This window comes from Lissotriton helveticus, chromosome 4_1, assembly GCF_964261635.1.
Source record: "Lissotriton helveticus chromosome 4_1, aLisHel1.1, whole genome shotgun sequence".
Taxonomy (NCBI): domain Eukaryota; kingdom Metazoa; phylum Chordata; class Amphibia; order Caudata; family Salamandridae; genus Lissotriton; species Lissotriton helveticus.
This window is the reverse complement of record NC_136063.1, coordinates 1428604185-1428625716: the sequence shown is the minus strand read 5'-3', so window position 1 is coordinate 1428625716 and position 21532 is coordinate 1428604185. Positions and strand designations below refer to the sequence as shown.

At 43.5% G+C, this 21532-nt stretch overlaps 1 protein-coding gene across 1 annotated transcript in view; it reads right to left on the bottom strand.

The window, feature by feature from the left end:
* The window catches only part of CAP2 (cyclase associated actin cytoskeleton regulatory protein 2), a 475046-nt gene extending 455667 nt beyond the window's left edge, over nucleotides 1-19379 (bottom strand). Inside the window, exon 1 of the mRNA XM_078687967.1 lies at nucleotides 19252-19379. The gene's annotated coding sequence lies outside the window, so the exon portion shown is untranslated. The remainder of the gene's footprint in view (nucleotides 1-19251) is intronic.
* Between the last annotated feature and the right edge of the window lie 2153 nt (nucleotides 19380-21532).

Sequence of the window (21532 nt, the reverse complement as noted above, 5' to 3'; positions counted from 1 at the left end):
ACAACTAATTGCCCCTGCCATCATTGTCAATGACAGTACCTACACAACTACTAACCATCACACTCCTACAAGTGTGGCAATTAAGACTTTTCATAGACATTAAAAGTGACTAATATCTGCCGCCGAAGTTATTCTTATAGTTTTGGGTGACAGGTATTAGTCATTTTTAATGTATACTGAATTACTAAACAACGGTTGTGTTAATCACAATATTAGGCAAACATCTCCACCATGTGGCAGACTGTCATAAGTGACCAGTATCTGCCGCCCAAGTTATTCTTATAGCTTTGGGTGGCAGGTATTAGTCATTTCTAATGTATACTGAATTACTAAACAACTGTTGTGCTCATCACAAAATTAGACAAACATCTCCACCATGTGGCAGGCTGTCATATGTGCCGGTGTGGATAACTAAGTGCCGGTGCCGAGCACTGGAACCACTGGCTCAAATTAAGCTTTGCATTTAAGACCTCTGGCTTAGGGTTGGGCCCCAAGTTACCTCAATGATAAAGGTGTGGGTGATATTCTCAGACTGGGTACATCTTTGAGGACACTCTCCTACATTGTTAACTTCTTACTGGTGCTGATTCCCTTTTATAGATCTGTAGCTCACATCGTTCCTCTGCTCAGCAAATGTAATGGTTAAGGTAAAAGATCCTACCCATTTCCTGGAACAAAATAAATTTGGAAAGTAAATGAATACTACACTACACTACACCACCCTACACTATATTACACTACACAACACTACATTACACACTAATTAATACAAAAACAGACAAAATATGGGTGGAATTAGATAGTCAATGGCAATAACCTATTAACGAAAATGAAATAAAGTTCAGCATTCTCTCCTCAGAAGACCACAGAATAATACAGCACATTTTAAATCGCCGTTGACAGATACTGAGAGTGGGCCCAATTCAAAAGAGATACTTCATTCAGTATCAGTGACATGCTGCAAATCCTCCAAAAACCTTAAACATGAACAGGCACATACATCAAAGGAAAAACGGGTCGCTAACGGGGAGTTTCTCAGAATCTGCCTCTTTGCGACTGGTATTTTTGCATTTTGGATGCATCCCCCAAATGCAAAAATCGCAATTTAAGTAAGCTCTAAATTGCGATTACTTTAATTGCGATTGCATTTAAGGAATCACAAATTGAGGTTCCTTAAATGCAATGCATTAAAGTAAAAAAACTACCATCAGAAATAAAAACGAAACCACCAAAAACTGCCATCACAATCACCATGAACCAATGCAAATTGGCTGGCTTTTACACCTTTAACTGTAACTTTTGCAACAGGGTTTAAACATAAGTGAAACCTTCCAGTGACAAGATCATCTAATATTCCTCTTCCCACGTTAGCTCATTGTAACCGAGACTATGAAATCTACTTTCCATACTGTCCTACTCAGAAGGCAAACATAGAAGCGTCAAACACCGACTTTAAAATCCACCTGGAGGGCCCACCAATTGCAACAAGAGCTTGGAGCCAAAACACACTGTATCAAAATAGAATGCAACCTAACAGAACATCCAGATGCTACATCTACACAATGGAACTAATACAAGCGCTTAACAGAGGAGGCGAGAACACATTTTATTGAAAGAGTGCCCCACCAACTTATGGAACTGAACTACTTTCTGTCATGAAGTATATAAAGGAATACAACTTTGCAAGGAGGAGCATAAAAAACACCTCATAAAAGGAGACTTTCAGAAATGTTGCTATAACGGGCAAGATGGCCGCCGTGAGGTTGTGGTGAGCAGTCGCTCCAGATCTCTCTCCCCAGGACACCCTGATGGACTTTGAATAGGGTTACATATCCCCCCTATGGATCTAAACAGCTGGTTGCAGGCAGGTCTGCTCAGGGTTCATGCAAAGTACCCTGCAACTAAAGCACAACTCAGTCGGATACTGTTAAAACTAACCGAGTGGAGGGCAGAGCTGTGTGCACAACTGATGAGAATGCCGGCTCGAGTAACCAAGGCAGACAAAGATAAAGAAAAGGAAAAACCAAATGCCCAACAAGATACGCCATTAAAACTACAAGGACTGAGTGGCAGAGGCGACCAGGTAACTGCAAAAGGGAGTGGAAATGATGTACCCCCGGGATTACAACAGCGGGGACCTGGCGCCATACGAAAAGTAATACCCCCGGCTCAAAAGGGGAAGAGAGTCGAGAGAACAGAGAAAACGGGGAAAACTGAGAAGGCAGAGGTGCGATCAAAAACAGCTGCAGTACCAGCGCCACCAGAAAGAAAAGATCGTCCCCGGCCTGGGCAAGACTCGGGTCACCCCGCCGAAGTCACTGCCACAAACGCAAGGCAGGGCTCAACCAAAGGGAAAGAAGCGGCATTAAGGCTGCCTACCTTGCTAGAAGTGTTTTCCCCCAGCAGAAGCTCCCAGCCGGACACGGAGCTAACCGCGAGCAGAGACGTCCTCAAAGACGCAACAGCAGACGCTCCCGGCGCGGAGGTACTGGTCGCTAGGCAACCCCGAGACTCGGCAGAAACCATCACCAGTAGCTGCGGCGACGGCGGAGGTGGAGGTAACACGGAAGCCGTGGCTCCCAAGGTAAAGCAGAGCGGCAACAGCGGAGCGAAGGAGACCAAAGGGCTGAATAATAGCCCATTAACATCAGACATAGGCGGGGGCCATACAGTCCCGGGGCAGCGGGAAGTGCAGACATGATGGAGGCGCTAATTCAATTAGAAGCTGAAATGAGCAGCAAAAAAGATAAAGAAATAAACGAGGAGGCCAACAAATCCAACATAGCAGGAAAAAGTGCTTCAATGACTGGAGAAAAAAACTTGGGTTTGGAGAAAAAAGAGGGAGCCTCAGTAGAAGGGGCATGCTTCTACTCAGTAAATGAAGGAACTGATACTACCCAGTCAAGTGATGGCACGTCAGAAGAGGGGGAGGTAGAAGAAGAAACAAGCTCTGGTTCAAACCTATCAATGAAAGGAACTACGCAGAAAAAAAAAAGGATAAAGGGTAGAAGGCATGGAGGAGTATTAGAATCACCCTTGGCAGGAGGGAAGAAGTTAGACTGGGACTACTCTGCAACTTCGCAGACCTACCTAGAGGAAGGCAATTCTCAGTCTCTAGGCAATACCCCCATGCCAGTACATTATCAGGCCCCCTTTGACATGATATGCTCCATGCTCAAACAGATGCAAGGAGAAGCAAGGACAGAAAGTCGAAGGGCTAGGCAAGCCACAAAAAAGATCCAGAACACCCTCAGGAAGGTTAACAAACTTTATGAAGGTGTCGTCGAGAGAGTGACCGAGGTTGAGGAACGAACTGGGAAGCTAGAGGATGATGTTAGGGGGTGGCAGGACTTCAAATCAGAGCAGGAGAAATTGACGTGTGATCTACAATGGAAGTTGGAGGACTTTGAAAACCGCCAGAGGTGGAATAACATTCGTATTTTGGGTGTGGAGGAAGGAGCGGAGAAGGACGACATTATGTACTTTATTGTTAACCTCCTAAGAGGAGCTTTCCCCGAATCACAGTGGGAGTGGGAAAGAGAGATTCAACGAGCCCACAGATTCCCCTTTACCATCAGAAAAGTTCGAGGGGGCGAGGGGCAGGCAGCTCAACATGCACTGCCTAGGGCTATCTTGATCTATGTTGGGAATTACCTGCTCAGGGAGGAAATAATGGACAAGGCCAGACCTGACAAGAAAAGATCCTTTGAGGGAATCACCTTTTTTGCCAGGCCAGACTTCTGCCACGTGACGGTGGAGAGAAGATGGAGGCTTAGGCAGCTTATCAAACCCTTTCAGGCCCTAGGCTCTGAGGCGTTTCTGCTATTTCCTGCAAGGCTAAAAGTGGTTACAAGGGGGAGAACAAATATCTTCTTGTCTGAGATTAAGGCTCAACAATTTTTGGAGGAGATTAAGTCACAGAAAGGGGGCTGAGAAAAATTGAGCTGATAAACTCCAGAGAGCTGGAAAGAGTACATCCGGAGGGGTATCCACGGTTAGAGGAAGATGTTGGACCTTGTAATACTGTTGGTTAAATTATTGTTAAATGGGCAGCACACGTACGGAATATATAAGTGGAAGACATAGAGGGGGGTACATACTCTACAGGGTGATGGGTGAAGAGGGGAGAGAGAAGCGATCCCCACGATCTATTGCGGCTACACATAGGTCTCATGGACCTATTTGCCAGTAAAGGGGGGGAGGAGGGAGGGACCCAGAGGGGGGGGTAGGGTGGGAGTAGGGGGAATGGGGGGTAAAAAGAGGGTTAAAAATGTAAAAAAAAGTGAGGGAGGATGTAAGAAGGAGCACAGGAAAGCACATTTCAGAGCACAGGGAATTCACATCTGTCAGTATGTATTAGCCAGAAGGATGAGGATACACGATAATTATTGGTCTTACCATCAAAGCAAAGCGTTAGATGGGATAGGTAATGCAGAGCTGGGCAAAACTTATGATGTTTTTTAATGACTTGTAGAATTGCAACTATTAACATCTGTGGTCTCAACGATTCGGGGAAAAGACTGAGAGTGGCGGCACTACTTAGGACCCTTAACTTGGATTTGGTTTGCCTCCAAGAAACGCATGTTGAAGCTTCTAAGGGGTATCTTATGGATCAATTAGGGTTCTCTGTACTGGCAAACACTAAGCAAGGGACGAAGCATAGAGGGGTGGCGGTACTAGGAAGAACCACTGACGTAGAGGTAATAAGGAAATCAGAGGATCAATGGGGAAGGTGGGTAATATTGGAAATAAAATTTAAGGGAGAACAATGTACCATAGTCTCTGTGTATGGTTCGACAGAAGATGATCCTGATCTTTTCCAATTTTTAGATACGGAGTTGGCACTATGGCCCGAGCCAATCATATGCTGTGGAGATTTCAATATTCATGATCCCAGTAGTTCATTTTTACAGACGGGGAGGGCATATGCAGGGAGGAAAAAGAGAACCCATAGGGCACTGACAGATATGGTGTTAAATAATTTGTTAGTGGATCCATGGGTTAAGCTGTACCCAGGTATTGATGGAAGTACATTCTACTCGGCCCCCCACAAATTACTTGTTAGATTGGACTATTTCTTGATGTCATCCCCCTTATTATCAAATGCACAAATGGAAAAACAACCCCAAATTGTTTCGGATCATAGTCCTCTGATTCTAACCATTAGACTGGGCCAGGCACGGCAAAAAAGTACGCAGTGGACATTCGATAGAGCCCTTTTGAAGGATGAAGGATATAGGGCCCACATGACAGAATGGATTAGGGCCTACTGGGAGATTAATAAAGATACGGCCCCTGTGGGAGTGGTATGGGATGCCTTTAAGGCTGGGGTACGAGGTGAGACAATGAGTTATGTGTTTTCAGCCCAGAAAAGGACACGACTTAAAATTAACGACGTTTATCAAAAGCTGATTAGAGTTGAGGAGAAATTGGCGCAGGATTTAAAAAACAGGGCACCAATAGAAGAACACCTGCTAAACATAGTGGCTCTCAGAGCGGAGGCGGCGGAAAGTATCTCAAAAAAAGCAGCAGAAAACTACCTAAGTAAGCGGGAAGCCGCTTACGAGTTTAGCGAGAAGGTAGGCCACTTACTAGCAGTACGCACCAGACAGAGATTAGCAGCATCAGACATTGTGGAGATAATGGACAAGAATGGAATTATGGTCACTGAAACAACTGAAGTAAGGGAAGTGTTTAGGCAGTTTTACGAAGAGCTATATACTAGAGGTAGTGCAGGAACATCTAGGGAAGTTGGAAGTTATTTAAGTGATATTATCCTTCCGGGGGTATCTGAAGAAGAAAAGGTTAGGTTGGATTCCCCTTTTACTTTGGAGGAATTTCTTACAGCATTAAGCACGTTACCTTCGGGTAAAGCAGCTGGCCCAGACCAGCTCCCGGCGGAGTTTTATAAAGTATTTTATCAAACTGTCAGAATTGAAATGTTTAAAGTTAGGCTGGAGGCGCAGAAGGGGGATAAGATACCCGAGTCATGGGGGGAAGCAGATATCATTGTTATCTTAAAAAAAGGGAAAATTCGACACTCCCAGGGTCATATAGGCCTATTACACTGATGAATGCAGATACTAAGGTGTATTCCAAGATTTTAGCGACAAGATTGGCAGAGGTAATAGAGGGATTAGTAAGCCATACTCAGCATGGGTTTATCCCTGGAAAAGATACTACGCAGCATATTAGACAGGTGATTACAACTTTTGACGCAGCGGATGCCCTGGGGGACTCCGTCGCGGCACTTTTTTTGGATGCCGAAAAGGCATTCGATAGAGTCTCCTGGGAATACTTATGGCAAATACTAAAATCGAATGGATTGGGGAATAGTTTTATAACAGCAATACAGACTCTTTATAAGAACCCGTCAGGAAGGATTAGAGTCAATAGAGGTAAATCGGCAGCAGTTAGGATTGAGAGAGGGACTAGACAGGGTTGCCCATCTTCCCCATTACTATTTGCTCTCTATCTGGACCCATTGATAAGGAAATTGGAAAACAATGGTAGGATTCCCCCAATAAGGTTGAATGGATGTGAGGTAAAGACTCTTGCCTATGCCGACGATGTGGCCATTTTAACACCTAATCCCAGCATGGCCATAGGGGAAATCGAGTCCGAAGCACAAGGGTTTGGGCAAATATCGGGGTACAGTTTAAATAGGTCCAAAACTCAAATAGTATGTAACCAACATAGTGTGTTCAATGATCAAAGAGTTGTGGATTCAGCGGTATATTTGGGGGTTGCGATCACAGCTAATTTAGACTTGTTGGTACAGAATAATCTTGCGCCCCTGATGTCAAAGGTTAAGTCAGACCTGGATCGAATGAACAATTTGCATTTGTCGTTAGTGGGTTGCACTAACGTTATAAAAATGTTAATATTGCCAAAATTTTTGTATTTTTATAGGACAATACCGTTATTTATTGAGATAAAATGGTTTAAAGATCTTGAAAAAATGCTGAACAGTTTTTTTTGGGCCCACGGTAAGACCCGTAGGGCATACCGCTTTATGTCGCTGCCTAGAGAGAGGGGAGGTTGGGGGGTGCCTGATTTCAGATTATATTACTGGGCTTCTGCACTGCAATACATGCGAGGATTGATAGGGGGGGGCGGCCTAGACGATAGAACAACAAATGATTCATCCAGGATTTACTCCATCGTGTTGGGACCGGAGGTAGAGAACTCCTTTTTCAAATGTATTGACGTCGCATATTTTAAAAGAACTAGATTTAAGACAGTTCAAGCCGCAATTAAGATTTGGATTGCTGTAATGAAGAAAATTGGATTGGGGCGATATAACTGGTATACAAGGTTGCATAAAAATGTGTCCCTCCCAACGCAGATTTTTGATGATAGTACAATGGCGGGCTGGATGGAGAAGGGGATAGTACAGATTGGGGATGTGAGAAATACGGAGGGGGTGTTCCAATTTACAGACCTGATTACCAAATTCGGATTAGATAGGAGGGATCTTTTTAAATTTTTCCAGCTAAGAAGTTTTCTGGGGAATAAGCAGGGTGGGAGCGTAGGGTTTACTAAGGTAGAAATACTGGAGAAAATAAGGTTAGGGGGAGACTGTTCGATACGGTCGTTCTACGCAAACTTGCTAGCAGGGAAATCAGATGATATGGACAAGTATAGTCAGAAGTGGGCAGACAAGCTGGAAGGCGAGGTTACTTGGTTTAAAGAGCCACTGGAATTGGGACAAACTCTCCTCTGCTCAGCACCACTCCTATCACAGCAGTATAAAACCCTTTACTCATTATATTTCACCCCTGCTAAGATAGCAAAATGGGGGGGGTAGTGTAGGTACTACATGTCCAAGATGTAGTTCCCTTGATGCAGACTTAATACATTTATTTGCTGTATGCCCGCAGATACAAACAGTGATAAAAGACATAGAGAAGTTTTTTGATGCAACCCTGAATATCCAGATTACCTTAAAACCACCAGAAATATTGCTAGGGATAGTCACGGATACTAATGTCATTCAGAAGGAGTTTATTTTTGTCGCAATGGCAGTTTTTAGACTATGTATAGCCAGGGCTTGGCTGGACAAAAGCCCCCCAGCAATGCAAGTTTGGCTGGCTAATCTTTTGACAACTTACAATCTGGAAAAAAATATTTATGCCCGGAAAGGTAGAAAAGGGAGGAGATTAGGGGTAAGGATATGGGACCCCATTATAAGATGGAGAGAGCGTTTGGGTTTGAGGGATTAGGCTAGGAAAGTTTGAGGAATGTATGTGACATTTTTGCTGTATTAATTTGTGTTGATACTAATTTATTGCAATATGTACGATGCTTTGATGAATTTCGCGTATGATGTAATACGCTATATGAATTTAAATGTAACTTTGGAGAATGTACTATGAAGTGTGCGAACTGTGCAATGATGAAAATAAAAAAAATAAAAAAATAAAAAAATAAAAAAATGTTGCTATAACTAACATTTAATATCTTTATGTTGTTTACCACTCTAGCTTATTAACTGTTGCTTACCTATATCCTCAATACCTTTTGCCTTTACCTGGCATTATTGACCTTTACAATCTAACAAGGACAGATACTTCCATTGTATAATGGATTCAGTAATAAAAATGTAGTATTTTTATATATTTAACATTAAATTATGTTTATTTATATTTAAAATATTTAATTTAACATTATTTTCTGTGAGGTTTTATATGAATTCCCTACCTCCGTTATATTCTATGGGAGGGTGTTCCAGTGCAAATGGTTGTCCCTTTGTGGTGCAGGACTTGCTACTGTTTTTTGTGATAACTTACACTCGGAGTTTGTGAATAAGCAAAAAGTAGTAAACTTACTCAAAAGTGTAAAATACTCAAAAATGTAAGTTACCTTTTGTGAATCAGGCCCTGAGTATTGTTGAGTCTATCTAACAAGATGGCATGATTGAGAGTGCTAAAAACAGGTCTGCCTAATGTGGCAGACCAAATGCAGCCCGCATCATTATCCTATGAAGTTCAGATCATCACAAAGGCAGCCTAGGTAGCATCTTGCATTCAGGTGGAAACCAAGTTCCAGAGTGGTGAGACTGTTGCTGGCCGTGGAAGACTTTCAGCAGGACGGTGACAGGACTCCCTGATCCTCTTGAATCAGGGACAGCTAGTGACTTGCACACATGTGACTGACATGCTTGGCCCACCTAAGATTTAATTTCTTGAAATGGAATCACTCCTAAGGTTTCAGTTAACAAGGCCTCATATGGGATACAAAATGACTTGATGTGCTTGCTTTTTCTAGGCTAATTTGCCCTGGCAAGGAATGGAGCTTATGTGGTGGGTGACGATATTTGTAATATTGGGGGCTGTGCACTAGTGATCTGGCATCTGTGAGACTGTAATGTTAGATTTTAGGTGACTAACACCCGACACTAGTTTATTTATTCATAGAGTTATTTGTTTTATATATTGCCATAAAATATACAACTGCAAGACTGAGGTCTGGTTAGGCTTCACATTTGCATATTTCTGGGTGTAGACCCCATTGTTACTAGCAGGAAGTCAAAACATCGCATTAACAGATTCTTTTCAACAGTCTTCTGAATAACTGGCTTTATTAGACAGTGCTCTTTATTGCATTTCACAGACAAGCACCTACGCTTACAGAAGAGGCCTTCAAATGGGTGGCAGGCCCGGTGGCATAATGCAAAATTATGGGGCTCCCCTGCAGAATGTGATGAGGGACCTTGAGTCACCTATATCTCACAGATCTATATTGGCCTTGGGCTGAATGCCCCCCGTAGGGTTGGGGGCCCTTTTGTGGGATGGAGGCCTCCCCCGCGTCCCTTTTTGGGGGCCTGAATTGATCTTAGGGGAGGAGCCATGAAATGGCCAAGAGGAGCATCATGCTCAAAACAGAACTGTGTTTTCAGTGAAAAAACAATGAGCCACTCTGTAATTGACCATCAGTAACATCATCACTTATGCCTGCTGGAGGTAAGTGTTAAAGGGAGGTGGGGGCTGTAAATAACCATCAATCCCCATTTCTGATAAAGTGTCACATTGTGATGTTTACACTTTAGGTAGACCAGGCTGCCAACGGCATGTTGGAAATCACATATTGAATTGCATTTTTAAAAGGGATAACTGAATATAACTGCAATATTTGAACTGGTAAATATGTCTAGAGCTGTCAATTTTCTACAATAATTGTGTAACAATATGTTTGTCATCCTGGGTGTACAGATGAGGTTTTTTTTGTTAAAAACGGGGGTAATGGTGTGTGTATCGCATGGAGTAAGTAAGCTAGCCAACCGACAAGAGATAGGGATTGGTGCCAGGAGGGCTACGCTGACTTGCGATATAAAACGCAATACGGAGAGGGCGAGTAAGGCGATCTTCATTAGAATGGAGAATGCGTAAATAATAGTATAATAATTAGAAAGAAGCACGAATGTAAAGATACCTAGAAATACATGGAGGTGTAGGTATTTATAAAATAAAAAACGACTATAGCGGCGCAAGGGTACAATTAACATAGCGCCTGTACCGATAACTGCAGCGGACATAGTATGAAGCGGTCCTATGCATTATGACGTGCCTGGACATACCTGAAAAAAGAAAAAAAGAATATTTGCATCAGCATGTGGTGATAGGAGTAAGAACGATAGAGGGGATTAGGAGCCCGGTGTGACCACTTGGTGTGAATACATATAATATGGACATCATCAAGTGGAGCAAAAGATTTTAGTATTAGCCCAAAATTAAAAAGAGGCCCGTGTAGACAATGCACCAATATAAACAGCGCCTATATGTCTAACATACTAGAAAAATGACAGAGTGCCATTTTGCCAACAGAAGCATCAGTATAAACGGGAGAATAGTGAAATCCCCAAGAAAACCAAACGCAATATCAAGAAAGCGGTGGTTAAGTGCAACATTTAAGGTGAGCATGGCCGATTGGACGGGAGGTTAAAACAATATTCAATAAAGCTTTTCAAACTTTAAAAAAAAAAAAAAAAAAAACCCAAATATGAGACATTAGGATGTTCAATAGCAACCTTTATATCTTTTTGTAGTTGACGTGTTGCGGAATAAATGCAATGACGCAACGTGGACTACATGCGGACGAAGCCCATTTATGAAAAGCACTATAAAAGTGAGGTGAGTGACCCCCCCACGAAGAAGGATGTAATAACTAAGAGTGAGGAGTTTACAAATAAAATAATACACACTGATATGCTTTCCTCTTTCAGTCCGGGAAATTCAGCCTTTAAAACAAAAGACCAGGACGATACCTCAAAAAATACACCGGTGGACACGCCATTAAATTTAATGACAGGTGGGTCCTTGAGGGCGGTGAGATAAATATATTCTCTTAAAACAGCAGAAGAATAGCAGACTAACTGATATTTCTAACACAGGTCATGATTGAAACTTACCTGCATAGAAAATTGAAAAAGACGTGGTACAATGGAATAAAGGAGATCTACAAGATCATATTACAGGTATATTAATTACTAAGATGAGGGAAGAGTATGAGTGGTGTGACTGAGTGAGAGAGTAGGTCCACTATAAGTAATAACTTCAGCTTTAGATAGAACATAACCCTGCGAAAACACCAAGTGTCACCATAAGGATGTGGGTATGACTGAATGAGAAAGCGGGCCCACTATAAGCAATAACGTCAGCTTTAGATAGAAGATAACCCTGAGAAAACACTGAGTGTCACCATAAAGATGTGGGTAAGACGGACCCCCATAATAAAAAGGGAGGGGTTTCTGATAATGAAGAGTGGGTGATGCACAGTGTCACTGGGTAATGCATAGTATAACCACAAATCAAAAGTCGAAGGGATGAATGATAGATAAAGATGTAAAAATTGAAATCAATTTGAAGAATGTTTACTAATACTGGCATCTTCTGCTTTCAGATTCTTGTTTTTAATAAACTGTCCTGAAGAAGGTAGCGGCCTAGAGCCAGATACACCGAAACGGGTCGACACCCTAAGGGGATTTAAATGTTTTATCATTTTTATTTATGTTGTTTTGAGATGATGTATATTATTGTATAAATCAAATATCACAAATTGATTGAAAAGTTGGAATTATTGTATTCATATGTACCCTTGTTTTAATAGTACGAATTCATGTGTTTTTAATTGTGGACATTTAATAAATATTGTGACATTTTTTCCTACGACATATGTTGTTTTTGTGGTTCTACTAAAGCAGATATTGGTACAAGAGATAAATTAGAGAGTGTGATAGAGAAAAGAAAGGGAAAACTGACTGTATGTGATTTAGCTGTGTAAATTCCCCAGTTCGAAAACAGAACCCAAGGAACAATACTGTTTTTTCTATACACTTTAGGTAGACCAGGCAGCCATCGGCATGTTGGAAATCACATATTGAATTGCATTTTTAAAAGAGATAACTGAATATAACTGCAATGTTTGAACTGGTAAATATGCCTAGAGCTGTCAATTTTCTACAATAATTGTGCAACAATATGTTTGTCATCCTGGGTGTACAGATGAGATTTGTTTTTACATGGGGGATAGCAATAAAAAGTTTAGAGACTACTGACCCAGAGTGACCTGCCTCCATATCTGATACGTGTCAATTTCAGTTCTTGGGTGGCCTGTCATTCCAAGGCATGTCATGAGTTTTTTGGTAGCATCCTGGTGAGGACGAATGTTTGGCAGAAACCTGGTCAAGAAGCCCATATGCAATACCACACCGAATGTTTTTCCTTTGCTCCACCTGTAGCCATTGTACTGCTTTGTTATGGTGGGTCCTGTGTGCATTTGTCTATTTATAATGAGGCACAGCCTGCCTGGTTTGGTAAACTTTATTGAATGTGTGTACATTATGTTTCTGCAGCTTTAGGTAACATTTGATGTGAAATAAACTCCAAATAATAAAAAGCATTAGCCCAGGCTTAGAAATAAGGTCAACTCCCCACAGAAGTTTTTGTGTTGGGGTGGTGGAGAACAGTGACATAAAATGATCCCCTGCAGCCCTTGTGCTGCGAGGGTGCCCTGTAGTGCACGGGGGCAAGCTCCAGGGTGCCCGCTCCGGCACTGTGCACGGGTGGAGGTCTCTGACCTGAGAGCTCCTGACTGGATCCAGGTGGTGGGGGAGGGGTTTCCTGTACTTTGCCAGGGGCACACCCTCAAGTTTTGTTATGCCACTGGTGGCAGAAGAAGTTTCAAAGGTTTAAATATGTGTATGAGCATAATCTTGAGTACAGCATTGCCCTATGGGTGAAGAGTAGATGTAAGCCGAATAGAATACATTGGTATTTTGCTTTTTGGATTGGGGTAGAAGCTTATTTCCAGGCATGAGGTCAGATGAAGCTCAGGGCGCACTTCTCTGCCTTCTCCACCAAAAGGACAGATCTGTTGGATCCACTGAAAAAAAGCTAAGATTTAATTCAAATAGTAGTATATGTGAGATATCAGTTTGTTTTGAGACATGGGTTGGGATATTTTAGCTTTAGAAAATGCCTGCTAATTTAGACTAGTGTGTGTGCTTAACGCAAGCCTATTCCTATGTTCTGAACTGCTTGTTTAGAGAATTTAAGGTCATCTTTGTTCTGGGTATTACTTGGAGTGCTTTCATATGTATTTTTGATAAATCTAATGTGTCTGATGTGGTATGAATGACACGGTTGCCGCAATCCATCCACTGCTCAATCAGTGGGCCGGCAGAGAGAAGAGACTACCTTTGGCTAGGATATGAGGAGAATACAAAAATGTGTATTTCAAACTTTTGAAATCGGGTGTAATTAGCCGGTACATAAGTTGGTCCTTATAATTCCTAATTCCAGTGGACTTTTAGAAACCCCAACTCAAACAAAGATAAAGCAGGTACAACCAAGGAAAGAGACAATCATTGCCCTCCTTCTATGGGCTCAAACTCATTTCGATTGGATGAGCAATAAAACAGGAAGATCCAAATAGCGAGAAGTGCTATGACAACACATATTTTAATCTCAGAATTTTAAGAATATTTTGGAGGATAAAATCTTCCCAGAATCCTTAAATGTTTGGAATGGTTGTGAGTTTACTACTCGAGCAGTTCTAGGCATTTTAGAGAGACAAGTCAGACTACAATCTTATGAAATGGGGAGTAGGTAACTTACTGTGTATCTGTGTGGGGGTATTTTCATGTCGTTACTAAATAAAGCATGTTGGAATTAGATTTGATTTGAAGCACGAACATCACCCCTAATTCAGGTGGTTCTGGGTGGCCATACTTCACGGAGTGCAAGATTTTGGAAGGGGTGTGTCCATGGCTTTAAGTGGGATGGGTCCTGCTGGTTACAAGAACTGGCATTCATTAACAGACTTTGGAACCGGTCCCTATTGGGTCCTATATTCATATCCTTAATGTTGCACCCAAAACACTGCTCGATTCCTCAACAATGACTGTAAAACCCTTCAAATAATCCACGTCAGCAATACGGTTTATAATTCACATGCTTTGCCTCCAGAGGTCCAGGTGAGTTCAGATCGTGGGAGTGTATTCATGACAGGGCACAACTGAGAGCTAAAGGTAGTGTGAGTTTCTGTCAGTGGGTCATAATAGTGTTCAAATTACATGTTCAAACATTCTTGGACTCCCTGCAGCACTCGGAGTGATGGTCACATATGTCACTTGTAATTACCAATTCAAGAGTTAGTTTGCATCTTTTAAATCACAAACTTAATTAAAATGGCCACACCCCTTTTGGAGACACCCCACTGTTTTCATCCCACTTAAAGCACTGTGTATGTCTGGAAAATATTCTCGTGATGTAAGATGGGCAGAGAATCCAATGCTTTGTACTCAGCGTCTGGCCTTTTGACCAAGTGCCTAGCCTGACGGATTCAGTATCAACATACAAGTTGTACACAATGCTATTTTGCAAACATTGACACCAAAAACATTCCGTGGGAAATAATACTGCAGTAAAAAAAAAATACAACAAAAAGGAATTGACAACTTTAAAATCCCACTCAATTTACAGAATTCTTTTTTTCCCTGGAAATAGAACCAGCACCACAACCTTGACTATCCGTACTATGAGCCTACAGACCCCACAAAAGAGAAACTTCTGCGCCCATCCCTGACTCAGATCAGAGTCTATGCCTTGGAGCTGGTCCTGAGTCTGACTATAGGCAACTAGCAGCTTCTAATGAATCAGAGTTGGTGAGCTGAAGAAGGGCTACAGGTGCAGCTCCTGAAATATGAAAGATGGTTTGCTGACATTGCATGTGACTATTAGAATCCAGCCCAACCTCGCCATAGATAATTAACTGTGCTGATGTGTGTTTTGGTCTTAGTTGGGACAGAGGGCTTATTATTTTGTCTTCAATTTTGATTAAATCCTACCCCCCGCAGGTCCTGCTCTGTTTCTTGGACTTCTTGGCTGTGAGCTTTAAACCAAATGTAGTGTCTCCTTTCTTTGTACAGCTTCCAAGGTAAATCTTAGCAGGTTTGCTTAAATTGAATACCTTATCTAGGTCAGAGCCAGTACTGCTACATTATAGTTTTTTTGCACATATTTAAATAGGCAATTAGGCGGCAGACAAAGCCTAAAGAAGACACAGGGCTCTCTTGTTTTTTTATTTCTGTAATTTTTTATTGTGTAAAAAATATATATTTACATGGAGCATAGAATATACATGGGTGGAGGGAAAAGAAAAGAAAAAAGGGGGGTGAGAAGAGAAAAGAAGAAAACGCCGGGGGGGGGCAGGGGGGGGGGGGGAGTTCGCTACCAGCTTCCAGTCTTATTGGGGTTAGTCCGATTGCCAGTCTTTCAAGTTCTGCTTGTCGATGTCGTCCTCCGCCCCTTTGCTTGCTTGGTTGACATCCTTGGTCCACGCCCCGGAGGATAGAAAGGATAGAGAAAGGTCGAAGAAGAAAACAGAAAGGAGCGTTGCAGGTTACATTCCTGTTGTGTGCACAGAGACCGGCGAGGTGTACCGCTTCGCTGATTGCCTAGCTTCGCCGCCTATGGGGGTTTATGCGATGATATATAGTTGTCTAGGGAACCCCACATATTCGACTGCCTGTGTGTTTTTGGTGAGTGTATCGCTGTAATGTTGTCAGCCCCTCGTAGGAAGGTGATCCAGTTAAGCCATGCTTTAGGCGTGGCTTTCGCTGTGTCTTTCCAGTTGCTTAGGACTGTTTTGACTGCCGCAGTCAGCAGTAGGTCGATGAGATCGCGGTCTTCTATGGTTGTGATTGATGGGGATGTGAAACCCAGGACCAGGCTGTGGAAATCTATATGTATGGTTACCCCTGTGATATCGTTAATTAGTGTTCCAATGTTGTTCCAGAATTCCCTAACCTTAGAACAGCTGAAGAGTAGGTGTTCCAGGTCTCCCTTCCCTTTGTCACAGTTCCAGCAAGAATCGCTCTCTCGGATTCCCATGGATGCTAGGCGGGCTGGTGTCCAGTATGCCCACAGTGCTCTCTTGTAATTTAGAATTGGTCCATCAGCAAATCCCCAAATGTTTGTTCATACTCACAGGCAGAGCTTTAAGTGTGTTGGGTCTCTTTGGATCTCAGAACTGGTTGTAATTAGAACCAACATTGAAATAGGTCCTTATTTGTGTCCCTAACTTTATGGACAAAAATGCGGATCAATTTCTGAACATGTAAAAAACGTTAAGGTAATCCATTTCAGCGATTTAGTTACTAATTGTATTTCAAGTTTTACTTAGTGTCCCTAACTTTATGGACAAAAATGCGGATCAATTTCTGAACGTGTAAAAAACGTTAAGGTAATCCATTTCAGCGATTTAGTTACTAATTGTATTTCAAGTTTTACTTAGTTTTGCATTACCTAAGAGTGCTAGTAATTTCCAGGATGATGAGTTTCTGTATTTTTTTTCCTGTAGCATATTACTCTTGCTTAGTGCATACTTTGAACTGATTTACCTCTAGCTGTTTATAATGGGCTACAATTGAAAGCGCTAGAGTTGTGGTGAAGGCAGTGCGATTTTCTCAGAGTGCCTACCATTGGGCCAAAAAGGTGTTCAGAATACATGGTCATCCAATCATTGGTCTTTGCAGAGCGCACAGAGCAACAGTTACGTACGTATTCTAGTTGCAATTGTGTTACTGTGCAAATCTATATGGCAGAGGTAACACGTTTGTCAAAATATTGACAAGGCACAAGTAAAAGAATGTGTAGTGCTTCCAGGAGGGTAGGTATGTTTTGTGTTTGTGGGTGGTGAAGTGATGGATATACGAGAAAGTGTTTTCAGGAGACAGTGAAAAGAGGGTGGTAAAGAGGAGGGAGATGAAGTGCAATATATGCAGATGGATGAGATGTGGAGAGAAAAAGGATGTACGCAGAACCTGACTTTGCTAGGAAAGCGCCCTGGACGAAACTAATTCGGGGCCCTTCCTCATTATATTCCCCTCTATTCTCCTCTATCTCTCCTGTAAGCACCATAAACATAAGGAGTTATTTGGAAGGGAGCATCGTCATTTATGCAGTGCATGGAGATAAATACCAGACACTGCTGGCCTGGAACAAAAAAATAAAAATAAATGATTAACAGACGTTTTGTAGGTAAGGTCAGTGTGCCCCTCTGGAATTAGGCACCCTGAGTATTTGCCCAGCTCGTCCATATCTAAGGCGGCTTTGCGTACATATTTAACTTAGAGTAAAATAACAGGAGTGATTGAGACACTCTGAAGACCACTACCCCCTCCACAGGCCTCGGTGATGTTTAATTCACAGTGTCACAATTTCAGAATTTAAACATTTTCAATATTATTTACAACAAAATCATTGCTGTTACTCCTTTATCTCAAACAGCCAAAAACAATTGACAAAGTCAATAGTCCTGGCTAGTCTTAGGTGTATGCTAGTTGTTGTGTTGTGTTTCTGAATGCAATACCAGACAACAGGGAGTTGAACCAATATACTGGTCAGGTGGCACACTATGGGAATCAAACAAATTAAGTTTACATGTTTAAGCCACGTGCTTAAATGTATAGGTCACGCAACTTTTAGACCCCCCCCCCCCCTCACACACACACCCACACTTTTTCATCCCACTTAAAACAATGCTCACAGGGCATTTATTCTTGAGCTTGCCTTGTCAAGAAGATGTTATCAGTTTGGGCATTTGTACATGTAGCTAATTTCAACCTAGGCCATTTACCATTGTGTAAATTCTAAAAAACAGAAAAAGGCAGTCTTAGCTAAATTAATGTAGCTTGAAACTCACTCTACACACCATCCTTGTAAGTCAATTTTTGTGACCACATAAACACGATGCAAAGACTCCACAGATGAATAATGAATGCTCTAAAACTGATATCTAATAACTGGCAAAACAATGCAAAAATTATAATATTTATATTCAGCACAATTCTACGACGTTTTAACACAACGAGTGAATGGGAATGTAGAAACAAAACAACTAGGCCACTCAGCTGTGGGTGGAAGCATTCCGAGCCACTCCCCCGTGACCGCAAAGCAGCGTGACTTGCTCATCCCATGGCCTCCACCTTGTGGCCAGAGAAATGTCAAAAAAAGATTTTCATTCATAGACTCGGCAGCATGACTCATCTTACATATCTCTGCTTCCCGGCCATCTGTGTGATTGCCAGTTGCGCTTTTTAGACAAGACATGATTTGGGGGGTCCATGCATCACCTCAGGGTCCCTGCTGTTGTGGCTGTAGTTTCTAGTGCCCAATTTGTATTTGAGGTTTGAGTGACTTGGTTGTAGCACCCCTGCTGTCAACCTTGCTTCAACACTGCTGCGTTTTGTTTTTGGCCTAAATCCGATTTACAGGTGCCATCGCCTCGCCACCTCTACTCCCGGTACAGTCCTATGAATGAATGGCCGTTGGGCAGGCCATAAATATCACAGGAAGAGAATGTAAAGAGGGGGTGACGAGGAGGTGGGAGAGAGATGTAGGCTCGTGCACTTGCAAAAAGACAGATATGAAGACGAAGCTAGCGAACCCCGTGAATTATTAATGGTAATTGATGATAATTAAAAGAGAACCGGAGGCTGCCATCTTTAGCTCCTGTTTTAATTATCATGAATTAGGCTGGCAGTGGCATAACACACACACACAGCACGCCCCCGCCCTCACCCCACCCCTACCCAAGATGTCCTCCGTCCCTCCCTGGCGGTTGCAGCGCCAGGCATCAGCCGTGCCCGTGACCAGCGTCGCGAGACCCGCTAAGGGCGCGAGGCGAGGTCCTCGTCTTCAACGGTCGCCCTCCACCCTACCCCAGCGTTAGTCTAGCCTACGGTACCTGCTGCAGTTGTCTCCCGGGGCGCTCCCTCTGCAGCCCCCGTAGGATGCTCTCTCTTCCTCGGCTCCGGCCCCTCCTTGCCCCCGGTTTTTTTTTCTCCCCCACCCGCAGGTCGCAGCGAGGCTACCAAGCAGGAGGTGGGGGGAGCAGCGACGGCGGCACGGGGACGCTGGATCTCCAAATATAGCCAAACCTAAAGGGAAAGGAGCGCGCGCGGGGCCGAGATGCGCGAGGAGGTGGGGACTGAGTGCAGGGAGAGGGGGTGCTGCCTGCCTCGGCGCAGCGCTGCCGCTCGCAGATCTGTGCAGGCTGCTGCAGTTGGCAAAAGATTACCCAGCGCAGCTAATTCCTGTACGACTGCTTAACTGTGTTATCTTGTGTATGTGACTAATACCCAAAGCAAGGGGATCAGGGCGGCGGGTAAGATGAAGTATTCATTTATTCAAAGTAACAGTGGCAAAACGTGAAGGCAAACAAAAAGCATGCCTGGAGACGGCTATACATTATGTCAGATTTAAATTAGTGTTGGATAACGTTTATTATTTCATGGGCGTTCATGAGGAAACGGATGAAGAGCTGGGAACAGGGCACGCGAATTTCATCACTAGGGCACAATGAAGCAAGTTTTCTTTTGCACCGTTTTTTGTGCTTTTAGCTGCGCCACACAAACCCCTGTCAATAAAACATAACAATGTAGCAAATACACTGTTTTACTGTTTGTATTACATTTTTACGCAAGTGTAAACGTTATGAATAACAGCAACAATATTCAACGTTCATTGCTTCTAAATCATGTTATGTAACATGACCTATTACTCAAAATATGGCTCATGCTGCAATAAAAATGTTCTATGCAAAGCGCCGCGCTGCTGCTACATTTAAAGATAAAATACAACAAACTCAAACTAGCATAAGACAGGCGCTTGTGTTTCTGTATGTGTTACAATGTAGCATTTGAAAGGTGTCTGCTAGGACAAGTAGTATTCCCGCTGGAGACTGGGCTGAAGGTTGCAGCATACTTTTCGGCATTTCCTTGGCAGCTGTGTACCTTTTTTTTTGCTCTTATGTGGGAACGCCTTCCCAGTTTTTGCCCTTATGTGGAAAAAGCACACACTTGGGCATTGTCCCAGATTACATTTACTGGTTTGCTCAGAAACGTACAGCTGATGTAGTGGTTTGTGTTGTTTGGCCTGCCTGGTGTCAGGCACTGGTGCTCAACTTCTTAAATAGGTGATTTAGGGTGACATTAAAGAGAACAGCAACTTAGTTGCTCTCATGACACAGGAGGACGTTTGTCCCTCAATTTGCATTTAATGAACTTTGAATTAATACATGGGAAATGTTGGTTAACAAGTTCAATTGTGCACCTGCTGCTGATGCAGGAGGGGACTCATTTTTCTGCTGACGCCAGGGCTGCTTATGTTATCAAAACCTATCTAACTAATACACTTGTGACAAAATACTTTACACAACAGCAGTGTTTGTGTCAGTTATTAAAGTCGCCGTGCAGGCTAACCATGCTTACAAGTCTAATCCTCTTAAGAATTTCGGGTAGCGGGGAGGAGCCAAGATGGCGATCGGAACAGTCGCATAACCGCCGCGCTCCGTGATCTCTTCCTCCCCGCCACCTATCCTGTATTTCATCCTGTTCGGGGTGTTCCGAATTTGGTCACGAAGGAAGAGCCTTCACTTACCATCCTTTTCCGGGGCCCTGGCGTGCAGTCATTTCGGCGTTCTGCCCCTGTTGCCTTGCTGGCCTTCCCGGCCCTGAAGCCGGGGCCTCGAGTGCTGTGCTTGCCCGGAGATGCTCGGAGTACCGGCGGTCTGGAACCTGTGGAGAGACCCGATGCTGGGAGCCTGAGAGCCGCGGGCCGGAAGCCCTGGAGCGGACCCACCCCCGCGGGTGGGCCACCCCGTATGTCCGATTGCCTGCCGGCCCGAAGAAGAGAAGCCGCGCTGTCCGGCACCCCTTAAGTGGGTAGCCCACTCCTGTTGCTTGTCCCGCCCGGGGTCCGGTGCTGGGCTCCCCCCGAGTGTTGTGGGGAGTACGCCCGTTCTTCTGGTGACTCTCCTATCTCCGCCGAGCGCCATTCGCCGCGGATCGGTTGTGTGCCCTGGGGCCGCCGGTGCTTCTGGTGGACTTGGAGGCGCCCACGATGATGGCGGCGGGCGCTGTGCTTAAGATGGCGGATGGCCCCTCGGAGAGTCTTTCTCCTGGAGACAGGGACATTGCTGCATTTGTTCTCTCCTGCCCTCGTTTGATTCGGGCAGCCCCTACTCG